The sequence below is a fragment of the Lissotriton vulgaris genome, chromosome 1_1 (genome assembly GCF_964263255.1).
Source record: "Lissotriton vulgaris chromosome 1_1, aLisVul1.2, whole genome shotgun sequence".
NCBI classification, from domain to species: domain Eukaryota; kingdom Metazoa; phylum Chordata; class Amphibia; order Caudata; family Salamandridae; genus Lissotriton; species Lissotriton vulgaris.
In genome coordinates this window covers 249,643,337-249,668,760 of record NC_141685.1, presented here as the reverse complement: position 1 = coordinate 249,668,760, position 25,424 = coordinate 249,643,337, and the positions used below count along the sequence as shown (strand labels likewise).

General features: G+C 46.7%; 8 non-coding genes across 8 annotated transcripts; 2 read left to right on the top strand and 6 right to left on the bottom strand.

The window, feature by feature from the left end:
- Positions 1-2,026: 2,026 nt before the first annotated feature.
- TRNAY-GUA (transfer RNA tyrosine (anticodon GUA)) lies at positions 2,027-2,112 on the bottom strand. The gene is given in 2 exon segments: positions 2,027-2,062; positions 2,076-2,112. It is a non-coding gene; the product is annotated as a tRNA-Tyr (tRNA).
- A 2,135-nt stretch (positions 2,113-4,247) lies between these two features.
- On the top strand, positions 4,248-4,319 carry TRNAE-UUC (transfer RNA glutamic acid (anticodon UUC)). Its single transcript has one exon. It is a non-coding gene; the product is annotated as a tRNA-Glu (tRNA).
- Positions 4,320-5,717: 1,398 nt separating this feature from the next.
- TRNAF-GAA (transfer RNA phenylalanine (anticodon GAA)) lies at positions 5,718-5,790 on the bottom strand. Its single transcript has one exon. It is a non-coding gene; the product is annotated as a tRNA-Phe (tRNA).
- Positions 5,791-6,429: 639 nt separating this feature from the next.
- On the bottom strand, positions 6,430-6,501 carry TRNAP-AGG (transfer RNA proline (anticodon AGG)). Its single transcript has one exon. It is a non-coding gene; the product is annotated as a tRNA-Pro (tRNA).
- A 10,410-nt stretch (positions 6,502-16,911) lies between these two features.
- Positions 16,912-16,997, bottom strand: TRNAY-GUA (transfer RNA tyrosine (anticodon GUA)). Its single transcript is given in 2 exon segments — positions 16,912-16,947; positions 16,961-16,997. It is a non-coding gene; the product is annotated as a tRNA-Tyr (tRNA).
- Positions 16,998-19,105: 2,108 nt separating this feature from the next.
- TRNAE-UUC (transfer RNA glutamic acid (anticodon UUC)) lies at positions 19,106-19,177 on the top strand. Its single transcript has one exon. It is a non-coding gene; the product is annotated as a tRNA-Glu (tRNA).
- Positions 19,178-20,575: 1,398 nt separating this feature from the next.
- On the bottom strand, positions 20,576-20,648 carry TRNAF-GAA (transfer RNA phenylalanine (anticodon GAA)). The gene has a single exon. It is a non-coding gene; the product is annotated as a tRNA-Phe (tRNA).
- Positions 20,649-21,287: 639 nt separating this feature from the next.
- On the bottom strand, positions 21,288-21,359 carry TRNAP-AGG (transfer RNA proline (anticodon AGG)). Its single transcript has one exon. It is a non-coding gene; the product is annotated as a tRNA-Pro (tRNA).
- Positions 21,360-25,424: the final 4,065 nt, after the last annotated feature.

Genomic DNA, 25,424 nt, shown 5'->3' with positions numbered 1-25,424 from the left:
GCAAATTCTATAAATATTGCCATTTACAATAACAAAATTAATACTTAAAACATTATTAGATTTACAAGACCAATAGCTCCAACTCTTCTAATGCGAGCCCTATTGCATTACCAATGCTTGTTTAGTCTTAATGCTGCTTTCTAAATATCGTTCCCTTTAACGCATGGTGTTACTGGGGAGCGATCCCAACAACATTCATGGCTTTTTGACTCTGCCCCAGCCTTACAAGAAATTGTAACTCTGAGGCAGCACCAAAAACGTAACGAGGCACAACGAGGAAAAATATCTTTATTTCTCCTAATTTTTCCTTTTTTTGTGAGTAAGGATGGATGAGTGAGTGAAAAGGAGGGTAGATGGACAAAAGGATGGATAGATGAGTGAAGATGTGAAAACGCGGATGGATGAGAGAAAGGATGGATGGATGAGTGATAGGGTCAATGCATGGATTCATGAGTGGATGAGTAGATGGATGGGTGGATGGATGGAAGGAAGGATGGCTAAGTGAAAGAGTCAGTGGAGAGAGAAAGGGAGATGGATGGATTGCTGGAAAGGTGAATGGTTGGAAGGATGAATGACTGGGTGGATGGATGAGTAAGTAAAAGGATGGCTGGATGGGTGAAAGGGTAAATGGCTGGATGGATGAGTGAACGGATGAATAGGGTGAAATGGTGGATCGATGAGTGAAAGTGTGGATGGATGAATGAAATGATGGATGGAAGGAAGGATACATGATGAATAGGTTTGCAAATGGAAGAATATGTTTGGATTTGGATGGACTTACTTATATAGTATTGCGCGACCTCCTCTGATGTGTTAAAACCTTACTTTTGTCCCAAAGTTTTGTCCTGAATTTTTACACTCACCGTCCTGAATTTGCGCCCATGCCAGTTGGTCACCCTACTGGACAGGGTTTTACTTTCAATGCAGGGACCTGTAGTCCTATCATGTCCCAATATAGAGGGTAAACACCGACCAGTGTTAGGTACTCATGCCGGACCCGGGGAATATAAGATCTCTGATGAGGGGGGGGGGGCGTGCACATCTGGCCCAGTGGCACTTTTACTTTCACAATGTGTCTGTAAGTTCTAAACTGTAACCTTTAAATAGATAAAAGTGACACCTTCGTATAAAACAATTCCCCATTCAGATCCCGCCCCCAACATTCCATTTATTTAGTATGAAGAATACTCGGTAAAATGCATTTCCCATGTAGTTCTTTGATTGTAATAATATATATAACTATATAAATAATAAGCCTCAGTTACTTTTGACTTTTTAAATTACTTAAAAGGAAAAGGCACAACTGCTGGTAAAAGAGTTACACATGTTTTAACTTGTAAAGGTGTGGCCATGAATAAAAAGAATCATCAAATTGTAATATCAGTATAACATTATAAATTGCATTTAAAATATGTTTTCTATCGAAAGGTTTGTTTATAAAAAAAAAAAAACATCTCCCCGGTCTCCCGCGTGACAGGCGGGGATACTGACCACTATACTAACGAGGAACCGATGAATCCCGACCTGCTGGGCCGCTCCTCATGTGGCCTTCAAGCCGCCTCTCCCCGATATGCTACTGGTTCGTGCCATTTATCAACTCCTTGACACCAACACAGGGGGCCACGGGCTCAACAAACACACACACACACTCTCTCCCCCCATACACACACAAACACACTCCTCCCTCACACCTCACAGCAACCCTCTCGCCTCCTAGCAGACGCTCTCAGCAGCATCCCCTGATGCCAGAGTCACCACAACCAGCTCCCAGGGCTGCTTCGGACGGGGCCCGGACTGGCTCTTCAGACCAGGGGCCCCTGGCTCTGTCTGATGAGGGGGCATTGCAGCGGGGGCTGCACACAGGGAGGGGGGCGGGAGACACCACCCCCCTCGCCCCCGCCGGAGGAGAGAGCTGGGCTGTAAAGGTGAAGAGGGGAGGCAGGAAAAGCCCCGGCGTGTGAGGGTCCGAGAAAGAGGCGCTTTGCATTGTGAAGCAGAGGGGAAAAAAGTGAAGAGTTTGCAAAAATCCTTCGAGCCGGATTTGAACCAGCGACCTAAGGATGACAGTCACTCCACTACAGTCCTCCGCTCTACCAACTGAGCTATCGAAGGCTCGGCTGGACACCGAATGACAAGGCGCTATATTGCATGAAAAGTGATCGAGTACTGTACCCAACTAGGAACTATTCTGGGTGTAAAAATGTGATAACCTGCAAACCCGACAGATATTTAACTAACAGGGAAACGTCTGAGTCTTGACTAATTTTCTAGATATATTTACATTTAATTTTTTGGGATCCAAAAGTTAATAAAGGAGTTATGATATATATATATATATATATATATATATATATATATATATATATATATATATATATATATATATATATATATATATATATATATATATATATATATATATATACCCCTCAAACACCGTATATTTCCTGGTATTGGATTAGAGTTATATATGTTTATTTATTTATTTAGGGTGTTTCGTGTTTACTTTTGGGGTACATTATTGCTGTACATCCTGGGTAACATGTGTTATGGTGTTTTAAGAGTAATTTTTTGGGGTTCGGATGTTCTTTGCAGCATTAAATACTTAAATGTGCTTTTGAGGTTCCTGCATTTTAATTATAAAAATGGTAATCACCATGGGATCCAAAGGATAATGGGGTTATGTTATCTAGTTATATAAATCCCAAACTTCATCAGGTGTTACATTTTTTGTTTCTGGGCTGTAATGTTAGTAAATGTAATTCAGTCACTGGAGGTCACCAACGTCAGCGAGTCCCTGTCTGTGAAACACCCTCAGACCCCAGGGGGCCCCAGGGGCTGGTTTTACTTAAAGTTCAGGGGCTGGTCCTTGTAATAGGATCTGTTTAAGCACCAGAAGGTGACAAGAGGGGTGTCCCCTCTGACCTATCAGAGCTCCTATATGCTGTGGGTGTAACAAAGATGATAATAGGAGGAGACTGGGTTGAAATGCTGAGCCATTGTCAGCCCTTTGCCCCTCGGCAGCACCGTCTCCACGTCAGTGTCTCCTCTTCTATAAAAGAGGCCTGACAGGAATCCAGTCTGAGGGGTCAGAGGGCAATCAGAGGTTACTGGGCCATAGTTGTATCACGGAGGGGTGTTTACTTCCGGTGCCCCGGGGGGCTCTGTACTCTGGGCCCCCAAACTAGGGACCAGGCCCCCCTTTTAACACCGACTCAGAATAACAAGACAGAGCAGCCGAAAGCTTACTGGGGACCCGCATGTGTGAAAGGAACAAATGGGGGAAAGAAACTGCACCCTGACCCAATTAGTGCACACTTTTACATCCGGTGTACACATAGATGTATATTTTGATTTATAACTTGTTTACATTTGACATGAATAAACATGGAAACATCTGTACTTCTGAGTGTTTTATTTGCCTGCCCAGGCTGCAGTCGTATCCCAGCTATATTTAAAAGTTTCGCCATTCGGTTCTTATAAATTGGCATGATGTGAAAAAGGAACAACACAACAGAGAATGATTACAAATGTGTGTTTATTGCTTTTAACCCCAGATGTTTACTTTTGTAAACACACACCGCAGAGGCTCCTCCCCCGCTCTCCCAGAATGCCGTGCGGGATTATTCGGGGTCTGCCCCCTGTCAAGGCTGCTGATGCCCCCCATTGCTGTTCCAGGGCCCTGTGGGCTGTGAGTGCTGTGGCGGCGCTGCCCCCTGGCGGTCACCCTGAGCATCTGAAGATACCTGGGAAGAAGCCAGGGTGACCTGAGCTGGTCCTCCCTCCTCGGTGTGAACCAATCCAGTGTCAGGACTGGGGCCGGTGCTGATAAGAGGGGGTGCGACTGGAGCCCCCTGGAGGGAGCCTGGGGCCTGTGACAGGTGCAGGGGGTTTGGTTCAAGGAAGCAGCAGGACGGTAACTGGAGAGGGGTCTGTGGGGCCCTCAGCCTGGTGAGGAGATACAGGAGTGAAGGGGGGTCCTGGGGAGAGGGGCGTGGCTTTGTCAGGGTGGGTGGGGGGGGGGGAGTAAGAGGCAATGCGGGGTTCTGGGTCTGGAGAAGTTCCAGGGTTGTAAATAACGAGACATGAGCAGGTTGTTGCAGATGTTTGGAGGAGGGCGAGGGGGGGGGGGGGGGGCTGTGACCCCATTGATGGTCAGATCCTGCGAGTGTGATTTAGTGTACAGAAAGATATCTGATAGGCCAGACGTGTCTCAAAAACACTGTGTCAATAGTTCTCGTACAGCCTCCCATATGGTCTAGCGGTTAGGATTCCTGGTTTTCACCCAGGCGGCCCGGGTTCGACTCCCGGTATGGGAAGTACAGTTTTTGCTGTTGCAACATTAGAAAAGTATTTTCTTCCTTCCAAACAAAAATGGCTCTTGAAGTCCTAATAACTCTCACTTGCGTCTCCTCCCTTCTATCAGTCTAAAGCCCTTTGGGGTTTGCACCTCCGCATGCAATCGAATCTCCTGCTGTTCCGTAGATCTCTCAAGACTTGGCTTTTCAGCCAATAGCTCTCTCCATTCTCTTTGCTGTTCTCTCACAGCGCCAGGAAACCCTTTTTGGGTAGCTGTTGTGCTGACATATAAATCTAAACAAATAAATAAAATAAATAAATGTGCTCAGGTATATACTAGTAGGGCATATGACGATGTACCGCATTGATACTACTAGACTTACATCGCTCTTTGACCAACTCCGCTCGTAAATAGGTCCCTTTAGTCCTAGGAGTGAGGATATCAGCCGCAGTCCGTGCAGGTAACAGCGGTGGGGCTGAGTAAGGGGGTATTTCGAAGGACAATGCTGAGGGAAAATTAAATAAATAATTAATTTTCCCTCATCGTCGTCCGTCCCACCCGCCCCCCCAACCCGGCCCCACCCCCTCACCGCTATTACCTGCATGGGCCATGGCTGGAGGATAGGTTCCATGTTGAGGAAATTACAATAAGTGGGGTCCACGATCATTGAGCGTGATTGGGCCCGGGGTGTGAGGCTCACTCACAATCAGTGAGATTCTGCGCTAAGATCTACAAAGAAGCCTTTTGGCTGCGCCACGCTGCTGCACTTCCGAAGCACAGGAATGCAACATGTTTACAATAATATGTTGCTCCTGTAGAATGCAGCACGCATTAAAAGAGGAAAAAACAAGGAGAAATTAAAACATTTCTCCTCGTTGTGCCTCGTGTAGCATTGACACGCATTTCCAGATTTACGATTCCTCGTAAATCTGAAAACGTGTCTCGTTCCATGGGTGTTGCGTGGGAACACACACAACAACACCCATGTAACTCCGCTTCCACGCAAAGTGCTTCGTGTGAAGGGGTTATATTTACAAGGAGAGGTAAAGTCACGCAGGGTGGCTTTTCCTCTCCTTGTAAATATGGAGAAGTGAAACGCGGCTCCAGCACTTCACAAAAAGTGATGTACTGGTGGCGCTGGGGGCTTGTGAATCTGCCCCTAGGTAATCAACTCACTGTGTGATTGTGTCCGCAATCTGCCAGTCACAGCACACACTGTAGGAGAGTGCTCCTGTGCAGAAGTGAGACCCACAAAGAATAGAAGGATTGTACCCGAAGGACGTTGTAAGAAACGTATAAATAATGAAAATGAGGGGGAAGAACAGGAGAATAAAGAGGGAAATGATGTTAAATCAACGTTTTATTTTTGACGTTTTCTAAACTGTAATGGATGACTTTTCAGACATCAAAAACCATCTGCCGAAACCCGGGATCGAACCAGGGACCTTTAGATCTTCAGTCTAACGCTCTCCCAACTGAGCTATTTCGGCCGCCTCAGCATTCATCGGGTGACTGTTGTGATTCCAGTAAGGACACCTCTGCACCCAAAGATCCAATCAGATCCAAGGCGCTTTAATCGTGTCCATCCGAATTATTGTAGCAGAGAAAACTCACGGGACATTTAAAGAGCCCCAGAATTCCCGCATCTCTTGATGCACCAATCAGAGTGAAGGAGGCCGAGACCGTCCTTTTATCTAACTTCATTCTGTACAGAAACAACGGGATCATTACAAATATAACTACGGCCATTCTTAGAGTCACCCTTGTGTCTGGATGGGGTCTCAGCCCTGCTGCTGTGTCCAGTGTTCACCCCCACGGCTCACCTTTCTGTCTCCGAGTTTGGTTTCAATAAAAGTTTTGCGCCCCCTGTTCTCAGCTTCAACGCGAGTCACAATAAAAACAAACCCCTCCTGGCTGCTGATGTGGCGGGGTCGCTGCCCCGCCCCCTCCTCCAGCTGTTTCTGCAGCTGGCTCGGAGGTGCAGGGCTCACGTTCTTGCCTTGAGTGCTGCAGAGTATGTGACTAATCAAATGCAAAACCAACCCTGGTGATTTGAAAGTCACTTGTTTTGTGACTCACACCTTAAGTGTCCATTCATTGAAATGTGACTTTACAAAAAAACAAAAAGAGGGCTCGTCCGGGATTTGAACCCGGGACCTCTCGCACCCTAAGCGAGAATCATACCCCTAGACCAACGAGCCAGCCATGTATGATGTACTGAATTTTGTATGTACTGTCTCAATCTCTGCTAGAACCCTACCTTTATTTTATATCATTCTTGTCTGTCCCCTCCTTAGTCGCAGGGACTCCCAAAGGACAGATGGACGCTCCATGGCAGGGTCTCCTGACTCAGATATTCTTCTTTCAGCAAATACCTACTTCCTTTTATTCAAAACTACAAATAGAAGGAAACATCCAACACACACCTCTGCAGATTATTGTGACAGGATCACACATTGAGGGTCTCATTTACAGGAAACTGACGCACCGGCATTGATGCATCCGTTTCCTTGAGCCCGCACCAAATGTCCTTGCAACAGCATGGATGCGCTGTATTTAGAGTACAGGGCTCTAAGGCGCACGGATTAACAGATGCGTCAGAAATTCAGACACATCGGTTGGCGCAAAAGTTACGCATTGCTGGAGTTGCTCATAAAACTGATGCAACTCCAGCAATGCGTCAGATCACATAGGAAAATCCCATTGCAAAAGCCATGCGTCACTCCTTAAGCCTAGTTTGGATTTTGGCTCAGTGAAATCACAGCGTGACGCAGTGAAATGTAAATTTCACTGCACCCGCTCTACAAGGCTTTTTTGCAGGGAAACACCTACCCAGCATACTTTATACCTGGCGCAGGTATAATGCGCCGCAGTGCTTTACAGACTGATGCACTGGACACAATGCGTCAGCTTGTACATATGGCACAGTGTGGTGCACTGATTGCGCTGCATCAAAAAAGTGATGGGGCGCAAGGGTCTTTTAAATGAGGCCCTGAGTCTGTCAACTTTACAAAAGTGTAATTCCAATTTTACTCAGGCCTGAAGGGTTTACTTTAGTACGAACATGTGTTTCTCCGGCAGGGATCATTCTACATTATTAATGGATCCATAGCAGATGGGTTACATTTTTATAATTCATAAAGTCTATTTCAGTCCGATTAAGAATACCGACACTAAAGGGTTATAATATCACAGCATAGCATTAATGAGAAAACATCAAATTAAAAAGGAGCGTATACTATGTTACTTTATTTTCAGCCAAGATTCAAGCCATCAAAAGTCCAGCAACATATTCAAAATGATGCAATTCCACAATATTCAATTTTCAGGAGTCTTGCAATTGCGTTTCATACCCCAACTTCTATTCATTTTTCAGACAAAACTTTTTTTCAATCAGCCCAGTCAATGCCTTTCGTCCCTGAGGTCTACATCAGGTTTCTGAGTTCCAGTACCACATATTTCGAATGGTGTGTAGTATACCGTCTGGTTCTGTATCTTCCTGGGGAATCAGTCTCTTCTCCTGGGTGGTATGGTACCCACCTGATTCATCAGAATGTTGTGAAAAAATGCCTAGATTTTGATTGCTCAATAGTTGTTGAATCTAAGAATGTGAGGTCACGAAAAGTAGAGCGTAGGAGTTTAAAAGATATTCAGTAAAACACACTAGTGCGACACAAGGGCCCAAACTGCTGGTGTTTATTTTTAGTGTCTAATAAGAGATAATGCCTGGTCGGGGAGGGCGCAGATGGTGGTGTTTGCTCCGTGATGGCAGCCATCGACGCGGGAAGCGCAGCTCATATACGTATGACCCGACTACCATCTCCATAGCTCAAGCGCGCCACGCACCCATTATCCGAGGCCTCTACCACCTCCCGATTGACCCACAGCCAACACTACGGTTGCGGTCTGGCATATTCTAATAGCCAGATTTTCCACAGATTCGATTGCCTCTGAATAACCACGAGGCCCTTGCCGTCTCCCTCTCGACCTTGTAGTCCTCACCTTATACTGCGTGGCAAGCCACAAGTACCTTTATCCGATGTCTTGACCCACTTGGAGCAGACTGGCCATGCGGCCATATAGTGAACCCTCCAGGACAGGCATTATCGTTATATTTAGATCAACTGCTTTACCTTATATCATCGAGTTTTTTGCAATAGCCCCATCCCTTCAAAGTGAGACTGAGTTCCACAATCCAAAGTTATCATAAGCTGTAGCCAGACTTACCTACTCGCTTGGTCTATCAACCTGTTCCTGGCCATTGTACACCCCTGTCTAGTTTGATATATTCTCGTGGTACTCCTGAAGAAGGCACGCTCTGTGCCGAAATGCGCGTAGAGTATTGCAACAACTGTTACCATCTGCCACAATATATCATCTGCCCTTCGTCTTTCTTTTTTAATCAATATTGTTTTTTCAAAAATTGTAATTGATCCATTTTTGGTGTGTGTGTATTATGTATGTATTTATTGTGCTGTTTTTGTTAAAGTGCTCACCACCCGTTACCCATGGTAAATACATTAGAATTGATGTATAGGCACTTTCTCATGTAAATGTATTACATTTTTTGCCTTTTGATATTTGAACCGTTTTAAAAAAAAAAGAAATTACAATAAAATAATAATCAACATGTTTTCAATAAGTGGTTTGTCTTTTGCACTGAGCTTGGGTTATCCCCCACATCATGTTATGCTATATAAATAAATGTAATATTTACGAATTTCACTGCCTAGGAAAGTTTTTTTCATTGGTGTTTGCTCCAGAGCAGCATGAGACGGCATTAAGGTTACATGCCCATTCTTTGAGGACGTGACAGACTGTGTCTGTTACCTTCGGCCAATCACAATCACTGGTGCATTCTGTTGGACCCGGCCCTTTTTGGCAGGTTCACCCCGAAACTTTTTGCTTTTGCCTAGCCTGTTTCTGTAACCTGTTGTTAGTGATTTTAGGTCTATGTGCACTTTTTCACTGTGGTCCAGTGTAAAGTGCGTGCGCTCTCTGTGTGTGTGGTGAGAGTGACCTGCCCTCCCATAGGAATGCTTGGGGAATATGTGTGACCATGGTAGTTCCTGATGTGTGGGGAGTGCAGGGTCGAGTTTGGTATGTGCGAACTCGTGAAATTGAATGCTGCGCAATGATGTATGCGGCATGATTGTGTCTAGTGTGGAAGTGCCACTTCTAGAAGTTGGCCTGTTTGTGTAATTTGTGTCTGGCGTGTGATTGGCTGGATGTGGCTGGTGAGCCTGCCTCCAGGAGTCAGGATGGGTCTGCCCCGGTGGTGAATGGAGAGATTAGCATGCTGATGTGAGGGAGGGGTACACCTGGGACCTGAATAGGGCTGGGTTTTCCCTACACAATGCTGGCTCCACCCCCTGTGGTGCGTTTGATGTCCCTAGCCTGGCCAGTGAAAGGAGTTCCCCATAACCAGTTGTAGCTGGTTCTTACATTGCCTGCACCCTGCTAGACAAAGGATTTTGGGTATAAAAAGAGTGCTTTGACACTCTGAAAATGTTCTTGCTTCTTACTAGAATCTACCAGGGGCGTGCTGCTGCTGGGCCCCAGGGGAAGGTTTGCCTCCCTGGGCGCTGCCCAGCCCCTGAATGCTGGAGGAATTCCTTGTTGGGAGCTGCTTGCTCCACCTTGCCTCCAGGACCTTCTGTTTGGGACCCATTTGATTTGGAAGCATTGCTGCTAGGACCCTTGTTGCTTCAGGGGTCATTCCTGGGGACTTTGGGGTTTAAGTGCCCCCCAGCACCTCGTGAGCGCTTTATTTTTGCTTGTTGGCAGAGCACTGTCGTTATCCTTGAAGGAAGCGCTCCTGCCTGTCCCCCGCAGTGCCGGGCTGCAATCCCCTTCGTGGGGATTCCCTATGCCTTTTTGCTTATTGCGGGTGCCACCCCGCTGATTGCGAGATTTTACATTGCAGGTGCCCACCCTGCTTCATGTCCGCTTATTTAATTAAGCCTTTAGCGAGTGCCCACCTCGCTTCGACATTTTACGTACGCACCGAGGGAGCCTACCCCTCTTTTAAGCCTGAGAATCTGGCCGTCCCATGCCGGGGCCGCGGAGAGAGAAACCGAAGGGGCGGAGCCCTGATTGGCTCAGAGAGACGAGCCCCCTCAGCCACACTGAAGCCTGGTTGGCGGCACCGTGCTGGGATTGGTCCCCGAGCCGCCGCGTCATTGTCAAGCCACGCTGTGAGTGGCTGAAGCGAGAAGAAGCCTGAAGCGACTTGTCCTCGGCGAGGCTCTCACAAGTGAGAGAGCCCCGCCCGCTGCCTGGCAAAGAGAGGAAGCCGGTGTATCTGCACGGGGCTCCTGTGCAGAGAGGAGAAGCCCCGTGTGCAGCCAGAGTCCGCCCGGCAGGACGAGGAACAGAGTGCCGGAGTCCCCCGAGGTACGCCCGGTGAGTGTGATGCGAGGGGAGAGGCAGAGTCAGAGCGGCCCCGTCTAGCAGTGGGCCGCTACCACGGGTTAATCTACCTCCAAGGTGCCCCCATGGGCCTCACCATTCCTTGAGGGGCATTTTTGTTACGTAGAGGGCCCAGGGACAGTTCCAGGCCATAGGTGTTTACCAAGGTCCCGTGGACCGGTTGTTTTAGGAGCCAGTGTGCTCCCTGGGGGCAAAGTTATTTCTAGAGCCAGAGAGCTCCAACGATGGGCATGTTTATTTATAGAGCCTAGGTGGCTCCCACAGGGAGCCTGCGTCTGTTTGTTCTGAGAGCCTAAAGGGATCCAAAGTGCGCCAAATGCATTTCTAGAGGTTAGAGGGCGCCCTGGTTTTGGCGCTGTCTTTGTTCTAAGGGCCAGTGAGGGCCCCTATCGCAGTTTGGGTTGATTCACAGCTGCCCAGCAAGTAGTGTGCAGCTGCACCGTTTAGGCGCAATTTGAGAGAAAGTCCTTGTGAGGGACAGAGATGGCACAGAGGTGCCAGGCCTTCTACAGCTGCGCAGCACTTAGTGCCAACTGCAACGTTTAGGCCCTGTTCTTGTTCTCAGCGGCCCAGCAATTAGTGGGCAGCTGCAACATTTAGGTTTGCGCCGGTGGCGCACCCCTGACTGGTGCTGCATTGGCAGCGCGCCCTGACATTCTGGACACAGGGCATTTAAGCCCCTTCTTGAGATGGCCAGTTGGCCAGGGGGGTGGGTATGTGGGTAGGGCGCAAGGCCCTAATGTGATTATTGCGTAATGTGATTTCACTATGTTTATAATGGTAATTGCCTAATGTGATTTTTGCGCAATGTGATGTTACTATGATTATGAGGGTATTTTACCTATGTAGGTTTATGTTAGTGAGGGTTTACTTCACTGTGAGTTACGCCCACTAAATGTGATTTATTCTTAGGAGGCAGAGTCTAATGTGTTTAGACTAGTGAGAGATGGCCTACTGTATTTATAATGGTTAGGCCTAAAGGTGATTGTGGCTTAATGTGCTTTGCCTTTATGCTTGTGTTATACTTCTAAAGGTGCTCATGCTTAGAAGTTTGCTTTGCCTAGTATGTTATACTAGAGAGGTTATTTGTCCTGCGTGATCTAGGCCTATGGTTATTAGTATTGAGTAGTGTGTACCTACCTGTTACCAGTGGTTACTGGTTGTGATCTATAATTGTTATGTGGTGTTTCAGTCATTCTAAGTGCTAGTGCTACTGTACTGTGCTGATACTGACAGTGGCCCACGTGGCCCTGTCCTGGTGTAAATAATCCCTTGTGAATATTGCCCATGCCAGTTGGCACAATGTATATTGTGTGATTACTATCTGATGTGTTTTGACAGTACAAAGTTATTTTTATATAACCTTGTGTGGAGTTCCTTTTGTGGTGTGCCTAGGATGTTGTTGCTGTTGTGTGCGTGCGCAAATACTTTACACATTGCCCCGGGATAAGCCTGTCTGCTCGTGCCAAGCTACCAAGGGGGTGAGCAGGGGTTATCTTGGCGTGTGACTCCCTTGCCCTGACTAGAATGGTGGTTTCTGCCTGGCTTTGGCGTAAGCCTTAGCCAACCAGAAATCCCAGTTCTAACACATTCCTACTAAGGATAGACACCTTTCCCCTTCAGCAAGTGTCCGCTGTCCTGGACACGGCCAGACAGGCCTTTTATTTCACTGGGCATTTCCCCAGTAGGCTGCAGAATGCAACACACATGGAAAGAGTTGCGTGGGAAAACCCACCATCAACACCCATGGAAGGATTTCTACCGCAGAGTACGGCAACACAGTCACTTGCGCAGCTTTGTCTTACTCCATATCTATGAGGCCATGCAACGGCCCACAAAGTAACTTTGTGTTGCCTCATAGATATGATTGAGGCGCCTGAGTCACTGGAGCGTCAAAAAAAGTGACGACTCGGCAGTGCCGGCATCTTATAAATAAGCAATTCAACAAAGAAATTGTACAACGAGCCATAAATACCGTACCTTCCTCTGCACCGCTGGAATGTTTCTTTTTGTGACATTCCATGGCACAGGAGCCTGATCCACATTTACGAAGCAGCAATAAGCCACTTTTTAGGGCTCACCTGCTGATGCGCTTGCGCATAGCTGGCGAAGCTCTATAGTGGCTTATCCAGAGTTTAACTAAGCACGATTCCACTGGCGATTCCATGCAAGCGCAAGCCCTAAAAAGCGCGTGCACAATCCCACCAGCCGCCTGCCTGCCTGCCTCCCATTACCACATCAAAGGCAGCCCAGCCTCCCTCCCACAAGCTTCTCAGCGTGTGCTCTGCTCTCTGCCTCAGGCATTTCTCCTCCCCTAATTTATTCACTTCACTTCCCGGTGCGACAGCTTGTTTAACATCGCAGCAGCCTCTGCACTAAAAATAGCTGCCATGCTATTCTTTTATAACTTGTTAATTATTCTTGTTTATATTTCTGTATTACGATGCTTCAAACATAGAGTAAAAAAACTCCGCCACAACTCAGTCTGTCATACTACAAACTTTCACCTCTAACTCACCTGCCTATGTACAAGCGTAAAGAACTTGCATGCACGAGGTCGCAATGCGATGGTTTACACAGCATAAAATAATTAAATATTGTGTTTTCATTATCAACACTGTACACCAGTGCCCCCATTGCGAAGTATGCTCACATTTCGTTAACATGTGTTTACAGTGAATTGTGAAACTCATTGGAAACTATGGCACACATCTCCCGCGCTAATCTGGCATCACATACCAGAGAAGGCCTTGCAGTGATCTGTGCGAACTCCATGAGTAGAACATGCTTCATTTAATTACACTGCGGTTTCGGCCGAATATGTGATGCAATGTGAGGCCCGGCACTAGCAGAAACGGCATGCTGGTCACCCATGCCACAGTCCTTCCTGGCTTCTGTCGTATGTGTGTGAAACCTTTGTGTGTGTGCGCGTGTGCATGTTTTCTGCATATGTTTGAGCTTCTGGTGTGTGTTTGCGTGCATTTTACCTTATGTGTTTACGCACCCGCCTGTGTGTATGTGTGTGCGTGTGTCTGTGCATATGTTTGTATGCATTTGCTTGTAGCTGCTGGCAGTAAAAGCTTGCGGGCAGGCAGCAGCAGTGACAGACATGATGAAGAGCAGAGCTCGTTGACAAGCCTGCGGTCCGCCAAGCCCTTTCTGGCTGCTTCAAACACGGTTTTGTAAATGCTATCTTTCGCACCTTCTGGCAGCCTGTTCCTGCATACATCTGATAGCTCTTGCTTGGTTTTTTTTTTTTAACGGGATTTCTTGCCAATCAGTCTGCCGATGCGATGCCCCGACTCATTCTGCTGCCCTCTGGAGGTGTTCAGTTTTTTTAAAACATGTTGTGAGAGATACTATTCTTTGCTACTTTGTAGTTAATGCAGCAGGTCATCAGAATTCTTTAGTCTTGTTTACATCAGCTGCTTCTAACAATTCTGTCAATAAACACCTCTCACTGCCATAGAAGGCGAGGGACTCTGGCAGCTGCTGTCTCGTCTAGGAGGTGCACATACACACTTTCATTTTATGCTATCACGTGCATTAGGGCATAGTTATTATGTCTTGGATCAGGTTTCATTTCATCTGTTGACATGGTGGCCAAGCTTTTGTTCCACGGTTGTGTTGCAACTTTTTGTGCTCGGTCCACTCTCCCAGCTCTGGGTCCAATTACCTTCTGAACCTTCCTGCCTTCTGTCGTGTGTGTGTGAAACGTTTGTGTGCGTGTGCATGTTTTCTGCATATGTTTGAGCTTCTGGTGTGTGTTTGCGTGCATGTTACCTTATGTGTTTACGCACCCACGTGTGATTTCAGCATGTATGATTTTGTAAACATTATAGGTTCGGTGAGTTTATTTTAGTAACTTTATTTTATGCAGTGGCCTTGTGCAAGTAAATACTTTTTTCTTAAGTGTCTGCGATGCGGAAAAAGTTTTTTTTTATTTGGCAGGATGTTTTTTTTGGCAGAATGCAACCACAGCATGACTCAGCGTAACCACAGCATCACACAGCACAACCACAGCAACACTCAGCGCAACCACAGCATCACTCAGCGCAACCACAGCATCACTTGTTCAAATATGTTCTGTCAATGTTTCAAGCTTTATTACAAATGACACAAAAAAATGTTAAATAATGCTATAGGTGTCACATTTGCAAATTCTATAAATATTGCCATTTACAATAACAAAATTAATACTTAAAACATTATTAGATTTACAAGACCAATAGCTCCAACTCTTCTAATGCGAGCCCTATTGCATTACCAATGCTTGTTTAGTCTTAATGCTGCTTTCTAAATATCGTTCCCTTTAACGCATGGTGTTACTGGGGAGCGATCCCAACAACATTCATGGCTTTTTGACTCTGCCCCAGCCTTACAAGAAATTGTAACTCTGAGGCAGCACCAAAAACGTAACGAGGCACAACGAGGAAAAATATCTTTATTTCTCCTAATTTTTCCTTTTTTTGTGAGTAAGGATGGATGAGTGAGTGAAAAGGAGGGTAGATGGACAAAAGGATGGATAGATGAGTGAAGATGTGAAAACGCGGATGGATGAGAGAAAGGATGGATGGATGAGTGATAGGGTCAATGCATGGATTCATGAGTGGATGAGTAGATGGATGGGTGGATGGATGGAAGGAAGGATGGCTAAGTGAAAGAGTCAGTGGAGAGAGAAAGGGAGATGGATGGATGGCTGGAAAGGTGAATGGTTGGAAGGATGAATGACTGGGTGGATGGATGAGTAAGTAAAAGGATGGCTGGATGGGTGAAAGGGTAAATGGCTGGATGGATGAGTGAATGGATGAATAGGGTGAAATGGTGGATCGATGAGTGAAAGTGTGGATGGATGAATGAAATGATGGATGGAAGGAAGGATACATGATGAATAGGTTTGCAAATGGAAGAATATGTTTGGATTTGGATGGACTTACTTATATAGTATTGCGCGACCTCCTCTGATGTGTTAAAACCTTACTTTTGTCCCAAAGTTTTGTCCTGAATTTTTACACTCACCGTCCTGAATTTGCGCCCATGCCAGTTGGTCACCCTACTGGACAGGGTTTTACTTTCAATGCAGGGACCTGTAGTCCTATCATGTCCCAATATAGAGGGTAAACACCGACCAGTGTTAGGTACTCATGCCGGACCCGGGGAATATAAGATCTCTGATGAGGGGGGGGGGGCGTGCACATCTGGCCCAGTGGCACTTTTACTTTCACAATGTGTCTGTAAGTTCTAAACTGTAACCTTTAAATAGATAAAAGTGACACCTTCGTATAAAACAATTCCCCATTCAGATCCCGCCCCCAACATTCCATTTATTTAGTATGAAGAATACTCGGTAAAATGCATTTCCCATGTAGTTCTTTGATTGTAATAATATATATAACTATATAAATAATAAGCCTCAGTTACTTTTGACTTTTTAAATTACTTAAAAGGAAAAGGCACAACTGCTGGTAAAAGAGTTACACATGTTTTAACTTGTAAAGGTGTGGCCATGAATAAAAAGAATCATCAAATTGTAATATCAGTATAACATTATAAATTGCATTTAAAATATGTTTTCTATCGAAAGGTTTGTTTATAAAAAAAAAAAACATCTCCCCGGTCTCCCGCGTGACAGGCGGGGATACTGACCACTATACTAACGAGGAACCGATGAATCCCGACCTGCTGGGCCGCTCCTCATGTGGCCTTCAAGCCGCCTCTCCCCGATATGCTACTGGTTCGTGCCATTTATCAACTCCTTGACACCAACACAGGGGGCCACGGGCTCAACAAACACACACACACTCTCTCCCACCATACACACACAAACACACTCCTCCCTCACACCTCACAGCAACCCTCTCGCCTCCTAGCAGACGCTCTCAGCAGCATCCCCTGATGCCAGAGTCACCACAACCAGCTCCCAGGGCTGCTTCGGACGGGGCCCGGACTGGCTCTTCAGCCCAGGGGCCCCTGGCTCTGTCTGATGAGGGGGCATTGCAGCGGGGGCTGCACACAGGGAGGGGGGCGGGAGACACCACCCCCCTCGCCCCCGCCGGAGGAGAGAGCTGGGCTGTAAAGGTGAAGAGGGGAGGCAGGAAAAGCCCCGGCGTGTGAGGGTCCGAGAAAGAGGCGCTTTGCATTGTGAAGCAGAGGGGAAAAAAGTGAAGAGTTTGCAAAAATCCTTCGAGCCGGATTTGAACCAGCGACCTAAGGATGACAGTCACTCCACTACAGTCCTCCGCTCTACCAACTGAGCTATCGAAGGCTCGGCTGGACACCGAATGACAAGGCGCTATATTGCATGAAAAGTGATCGAGTACTGTACCCAACTAGGAACTATTCTGGGTGTAAAAATGTGATAACCTGCAAACCCGACAGATATTTAACTAACAGGGAAACGTCTGAGTCTTGACTAATTTTCTAGATATATTTACATTTAATTTTTTGGGATCCAAAAGTTAATAAAGGAGTTATGATATATATATATATATATATATATATATATATATATATATATATATATATATATATATATATATATATATATATATATACCCCTCAAACACCGTATATTTCCTGGTATTGGATTAGAGTTATATATGTTTATTTATTTATTTAGGGTGTTTCGTGTTTACTTTTGGGGTACATTATTGCTGTACATCCTGGGTAACATGTGTTATGGTGTTTTAAGAGTAATTTTTTGGGGTTCGGATGTTCTTTGCAGCATTAAATACTTAAATGTGCTTTTGAGGTTCCTGCATTTTAATTATAAAAATGGTAATCACCATGGGATCCAAAGGATAATGGGGTTATGTTATCTAGTTATATAAATCCCAAACTTCATCAGGTGTTACATTTTTTGTTTCTGGGCTGTAATGTTAGTAAATGTAATTCAGTCACTGGAGGTCACCAACCTCAGCGAGTCCCTGTCTGTGAAACACCCTCAGACCCCAGGGGGCCCCAGGGGCTGGTTTTACTTAAAGTTCAGGGGCTGGTCCTTGTAATAGGATCTGTTTAAGCACCAGAAGGTGACAAGAGGGGTGTCCCCTCTGACCTATCAGAGCTCCTATATGCTGTGGGTGTAACAAAGATGATAATAGGAGGAGACTGGGTTGAAATGCTGAGCCATTGTCAGCCCTTTGCCCCTCGGCAGCACCGTCTCCACGTCAGTGTCTCCTCCTCTATAAAAGAGGCCTGACAGGAATCCAGTCTGAGGGGTCAGAGGGCAATCAGAGGTTACTGGGCCATAGTTGTATCACGGAGGGGTGTTTACTTCCGGTGCCCCGGGGGGCTCTGTACTCTGGGCCCCCAAACTAGGGACCAGGCCCCCCTTTTAACACCGACTCAGAATAACAAGACAGAGCAGCCGAAAGCTTACTGGGGACCCGCATGTGTGAAAGGAACAAATGGGGGAAAGAAACTGCACCCTGACCCAATTAGTGCACACTTTTACATCCGGTGTACACATAGATGTATATTTTGATTTATAACTTGTTTACATTTGACATGAATAAACATGGAAACATCTGTACTTCTGAGTGTTTTATTTGCCTGCCCAGGCTGCAGTCGTATCCCAGCTATATTTAAAAGTTTCGCCATTCGGTTCTTATAAATTGGCATGATGTGAAAAAGGAACAACACAACAGAGAATGATTACAAATGTGTGTTTATTGCTTTTAACCCCAGATGTTTACTTTTGTAAACACACACCGCAGAGGCTCCTCCCCCGCTCTCCCAGAATGCCGTGCGGGATTATTCGGGGTCTGCCCCCTGTCAAGGCTGCTGATGCCCCCCATTGCTGTTCCAGGGCCCTGTGGGCTGTGAGTGCTGTGGCGGCGCTGCCCCCTGGCGGTCACCCTGAGCATCTGAAGATACCTGGGAAGAAGCCAGGGTGACCTGAGCTGGTCCTCCCTCCTCGGTGTGAACCAATCCAGTGTCAGGACTGGGGCCGGTGCTGATAAGAGGGGGTGCGACTGGAGCCCCCTGGAGGGAGCCTGGGGCCTGTGACAGGTGCAGGGGGTTTGGTTCAAGGAAGCAGCAGGACGGTAACTGGAGAGGGGTCTGTGGGGCCCTCAGCCTGGTGAGGAGATACAGGAGTGAAGGGGGGTCCTGGGGAGAGGGGCGTGGCTTTGTCAGGGTGGGTGGGGGGGGGGGAGTAAGAGGCAATGCGGGGTTCTGGGTCTGGAGAAGTTCCAGGGTTGTAAATAACGAGACATGAGCAGGTTGTTGCAGATGTTTGGAGGAGGGCGAGGGGGGGGGGGGGCTGTGACCCCATTGATGGTCAGATCCTGCGAGTGTGATTTAGTGTACAGAAAGATATCTGATAGGCCAGACGTGTCTCAAAAACACTGTGTCAATAGGTCTCGTACAGTCTCCCATATGGTCTAGCGGTTAGGATTCCTGGTTTTCACCCAGGCGGCCCGGGTTCGACTCCCGGTATGGGAAGTACAGTTTTTGCTGTTGCAACATTAGAAAAGTATTTTCTTCCTTCCAAACAAAAATGGCTCTTGAAGTCCTAATAACTCTCACTTGCGTCTCCTCCCTTCTATCAGTCTAAAGCCCTTTGGGGTTTGCACCTCCGCATGCAATCGAATCTCCTGCTGTTCCGTAGATCTCTCAAGACTTGGCTTTTCAGCCAATAGCTCTCTCCATTCTCTTTGCTGTTCTCTCACAGCGCCAGGAAACCCTTTTTGGGTAGCTGTTGTGCTGACATATAAATCTAAACAAATAAATAAAATAAATAAATGTGCTCAGGTATATACTAGTAGGGCATATGACGATGTACCGCATTGATACTACTAGACTTACATCGCTCTTTGACCAACTCCGCTCGTAAATAGGTCCCTTTAGTCCTAGGAGTGAGGATATCAGCCGCAGTCCGTGCAGGTAACAGCGGTGGGGCTGAGTAAGGGGGTATTTCGAAGGACAATGCTGAGGGAAAATTAAATAAATAATTAATTTTCCCTCATCGTCGTCCGTCCCACCCGCCCCCCCAACCCGGCCCCACCCCCTCACCGCTATTACCTGCATGGGCCATGGCTGGAGGATAGGTTCCATGTTGAGGAAATTACAATAAGTGGGGTCCACGATCATTGAGCGTGATTGGGCCCGGGGTGTGAGGCTCACTCACAATCAGTGAGATTCTGCGCTAAGATCTACAAAGAAGCCTTTTGGCTGCGCCACGCTGCTGCACTTCCGAAGCACAGGAATGCAACATGTTTACAATAATATGTTGCTCCTGTAGAATGCAGCACGCATTAAAAGAGGAAAAAACAAGGAGAAATTAAAACATTTCTCCTCGTTGTGCCTCGTGTAGCATTGACACGCATTTCCAGATTTACGATTCCTCGTAAATCTGAAAACGTGTCTCGTTCCATGGGTGTTGCGTGGGAACACACACAACAACACCCATGTAACTCCGCTTCCACGCAAAGTGCTTCGTGTGAAGGGGTTATATTTACAAGGAGAGGTAAAGTCACGCAGGGTGGCTTTTCCTCTCCTTGTAAATATGGAGAAGTGAAACGCGGCTCCAGCACTTCACAAAAAGTGATGTACTGGTGGCGCTGGGGGCTTGTGAATCTGCCCCTAGGTAATCAACTCACTGTGTGATTGTGTCCGCAATCTGCCAGTCACAGCACACACTGTAGGAGAGTGCTCCTGTGCAGAAGTGAGACCCACAAAGAATAGAAGGATTGTACCCGAAGGACGTTGTAAGAAACGTATAAATAATGAAAATGAGGGGGAAGAACAGGAGAATAAAGAGGGAAATGATGTTAAATCAACGTTTTATTTTTGACGTTTTCTAAACTGTAATGGATGACTTTTCAGACATCAAAAACCATCTGCCGAAACCCGGGATCGAACCAGGGACCTTTAGATCTTCAGTCTAACGCTCTCCCAACTGAGCTATTTCGGCCGCCTCAGCATCCATCGGGTGACTGTTGTGATTCCAGTAAGGACACCTCTGCACCCAAAGATCCAATCAGATCCAAGGCGCTTTAATCGTGTCCATCCGAATTATTGTAGCAGAGAAAACTCACGGGACATTTAAAGAGCCCCAGAATTCCCGCATCTCTTGATGCACCAATCAGAGTGAAGGAGGCCGAGACCGTCCTTTTATCTAACTTCATTCTGTACAGAAACAACGGGATCATTACAAATATAACTACGGCCATTCTTAGAGTCACCCTTGTGTCTGGATGGGGTCTCAGCCCTGCTGCTGTGTCCAGTGTTCACCCCCACGGCTCACCTTTCTGTCTCCGAGTTTGGTTTCAATAAAAGTTTTGCGCCCCCTGTTCTCAGCTTCAACGCGAGTCACAATAAAAACAAACCCCTCCTGGCTGCTGATGTGGCGGGGTCGCTGCCCCGCCCCCTCCTCCAGCTGTTTCTGCAGCTGGCTCGGAGGTGCAGGGCTCACGTTCTTGCCTTGAGTGCTGCAGAGTATGTGACTAATCAAATGCAAAACCAACCCTGGTGATTTGAAAGTCACTTGTTTTGTGACTCACACCTTAAGTGTCCATTCATTGAAATGTGACTTTACAAAAAAACAAAAAGAGGGCTCGTCCGGGATTTGAACCCGGGACCTCTCGCACCCTAAGCGAGAATCATACCCCTAGACCAACGAGCCAGCCGTGTATGCTGTACTGAATTTTGTATGTACTGTCTCAATCTCTGCTAGAACCCTACCTTTATTTTATATCATTCTTGTCTGTCCCCTCCTTAGTCGCAGGGACTCCCAAAGGACAGATGGACGCTCCATGGCAGGGTCTCCTGACTCAGATATTCTTCTTTCAGCAAATACCTACTTCCTTTTATTCAAAACTACAAATAGAAGGAAACATCCAACACACACCTCTGCAGATTATTGAAACAGGATCACACATTGAGGGTCTCATTTACAGGAAACTGACGCACCGGCATTGATGCATCCGTTTCCTTGAGCCCGCACCAAATGTCCTTGCAACAGCATGGATGCGCTGTATTTAGAGTACAGGGCTCTAAGGCGCACGGATTAACAGATGCGTCAGAAATTCAGACACATCGGTTGGCGCAAAAGTTACGCATTGCTGGAGTTGCTCATAAAACTGATGCAACTCCAGCAATGCGTCAGATCACATAGGAAAATCCCATTGCAAAAGCCATGCGTCACTCCTTAAGCCTAGTTTGGATTTTGGCTCAGTGAAATCACAGCGTGACGCAGTGAAATGTAAATTTCACTGCACCCGCTCTACAAGGCTTTTTTGCAGGGAAACACCTACCCAGCATACTTTATACCTGGCGCAGGTATAATGCGCCGCAGTGCTTTACAGACTGATGCACTGGACACAATGCGTCAGCTTGTACATATGGCACAGTGTGGTGCACTGATTGCGCTGCATCAAAAAAGTGATGGGGCGCAAGGGTCTTTTAAATGAGGCCCTGAGTCTGTCAACTTTACAAAAGTGTAATTCCAATTTTACTCAGGCCTGAAGGGTTTACTTTAGTACGAACATGTGTTTCTCCGGCAGGGATCATTCTACATTATTAATGGATCCATAGCAGATGGGTTACATTTTTATAATTCATAAAGTCTATTTCAGTCCGATTAAGAATACCGACACTAAAGGGTTATAATATCACAGCATAGCATTAATGAGAAAACATCAAATTAAAAAGGAGCGTATACTATGTTACTTTATTTTCAGCCAAGATTCAAGCCATCAAAAGTCCAGCAACATATTCAAAATGATGCAATTCCACAATATTCAATTTTCAGGAGTCTTGCAATTGCGTTTCATACCCCAACTTCTATTCATTTTTCAGACAAAACTTTTTTTCAATCAGCCCAGTCAATGCCTTTCGTCCCTGAGGTCTACATCAGGTTTCTGAGTTCCAGTACCACATATTTCGAATGGTGTGTAGTATACCGTCTGGTTCTGTATCTTCCTGGGGAATCAGTCTCTTCTCCTGGGTGGTATGGTACCCACCTGATTCATCAGAATGTTGTGAAAAAATGCCTAGATTTTGATTGCTCAATAGTTGTTGAATCTAAGAATGTGAGGTCACGAAAAGTAGAGCGTAGGAGTTTAAAAGATATTCAGTAAAACACACTAGTGCGACACAAGGGCCCAAACTGCTGGTGTTTATTTTTAGTGTCTAATAAGAGATAATGCCTGGTCGGGGAGGGCGCAGATGGTGGTGTTTGCTCCGTGATGGCAGCCATCGACGCGGGAAGCGCAGCTCATATACGTATGACCCGACTACCATCTCCATAGCTCAAGCGCGCCACGCACCCATTATCCGAGGCCTCTACCACCTCCCGATTGACCCACAGCCAACACTACGGTTGCGGTCTGGCATATTCTAATAGCCAGATTTTCCACTGATTCGATTGCCTCTGAATAACCACGAGGCCCTTGCCGTCTCCCTCTCGACCTTGTAGTCCTCACCTTATACTGCGTGGCAAGCCACAAGTACCTTTATCCGATGTCTTGACCCACTTGGAGCAGACTGGCCATGCGGCCATATAGTGAACCCTCCAGGACAGGCATTATCGTTATATTTAGATCAACTGCTTTACCTTATATCATCGAGTTTTTTGCAATAGCCCCATCCCTTCAAAGTGAGACTGAGTTCCACAATCCAAAGTTATCATAAGCTGTAGCCAGACTTACCTACTCGCTTGGTCTATCAACCTGTTCCTGGCCATTGTACACCCCTGTCTAGTTTGATATATTCTCGTGGTACTCCTGAAGAAGGCACGCTCTGTGCCGAAATGCGCGTAGAGTATTGCAACAACTGTTACCATCTGCCACAATATATCATCTGCCCTTCGTCTTTCTTTTTTAATCAATATTGTTTTTTCAAAAATTGTAATTGATCCATTTTTGGTGTGTGTGTATTATGTATGTATTTATTGTGCTGTTTTTGTTAAAGTGCTCACCACCCGTTACCCATGGTAAATACATTAGAATTGATGTATAGGCACTTTCTCATGTAAATGTATTAAATTTTTTGCCTTTTGATATTTGAACCGTTTTAAAAAAAAGCAATATCAATAAAAGAATAAACAACATGTTTTCAATAAGTGGTTTGTCTTTTGCACTGAGCTTGGGTTATCCCCCACATCATGTTATGCTATATAAATAAATGTAATATTTACGAATTTCACTGCCTAGGAAAGTTTTTTTCATTGGTGTTTGCTCCAGAGCAGCATGAGACGGCATTAAGGTTACATGCCCATTCTTTGAGGACGTGACAGACTGTGTCTGTTACCTTCGGCCAATCACAATCACTGGTGCATTCTGTTGGACCCGGCCCTTTTTGACAGGTTCACCCCGAAACTTTTTGCTTTTGCCTAGCCTGTTTCTGTAACCTGTTGTTAGTGATTTTAGGTCTATGTGCACTTTTTCACTGTGGTCCAGTGTAAAGTGCGTGCGCTCTCTGTGTGTGTGGTGAGAGTGACCTGCCCTCCCATAGGAATGCTTGGGGAATATGTGTGACCATGGTAGTTCCTGATGTGTGGGGAGTGCAGGGTCGAGTTTGGTATGTGCGAACTCGTGAAATTGAATGCTGCGCAATGATGTATGCGGCATGATTGTGTCTAGTGTGGAAGTGCCACTTCTAGAAGTTGGCCTGTTTGTGTAATTTGTGTCTGGCGTGTGATTGGCTGGATGTGGCTGGTGAGCCTGCCTCCAGGAGTCAGGATGGGTCTGCCCCGGTGGTGAATGGAGAGATTAGCATGCTGATGTGAGGGAGGGGTACACCTGGGACCTGAATAGGGCTGGGTTTTCCCTACACAATGCTGGCTCCACCCCCTGTGGTGCGTTTGATGTCCCTAGCCTGGCCAGTGAAAGGAGTTCCCCATAACCAGTTGTAGCTGGTTCTTACATTGCCTGCACCCTGCTAGACAAAGGATTTTGGGTATAAAAAGAGTGCTTTGACACTCTGAAAATGTTCTTGCTTCTTACTAGAATCTACCAGGGGCGTGCTGCTGCTGGGCCCCAGGGGAAGGTTTGCCTCCCTGGGCGCTGCCCAGCCCCTGAATGCTGGAGGAATTCCTTGTTGGGAGCTGCTTGCTCCACCTTGCCTCCAGGACCTTCTGTTTGGGACCCATTTGATTTGGAAGCATTGCTGCTAGGACCCTTGTTGCTTCAGGGGTCATTCCTGGGGACTTTGGGGTTTAAGTGCCCCCCAGCACCTCGTGAGCGCTTTATTTTTGCTTGTTGGCAGAGCACTGTCGTTATCCTTGAAGGAAGCGCTCCTGCCTGTCCCCCGCAGTGCCGGGCTGCAATCCCCTTCGTGGGGATTCCCTATGCCTTTTTGCTTATTGCGGGTGCCACCCCGCTGATTGCGAGATTTTACATTGCAGGTGCCCACCCTGCTTCATGTCCGCTTATTTAATTAAGCCTTTAGCGAGTGCCCACCTCGCTTCGACATTTTACGTACGCACCGAGGGAGCCTACCCCTCTTTTAAGCCTGAGAATCTGGCCGTCCCATGCCGGGGCCGCGGAGAGAGAAACCGAAGGGGCGGAGCCCTGATTGGCTCAGAGAGACGAGCCCCCTCAGCCACACTGAAGCCTGGTTGGCGGCACCGTGCTGGGATTGGTCCCCGAGCCGCCGCGTCATTGTCAAGCCACGCTGTGAGTGGCTGAAGCGAGAAGAAGCCTGAAGCGACTTGTCCTCGGCGAGGCTCTCACAAGTGAGAGAGCCC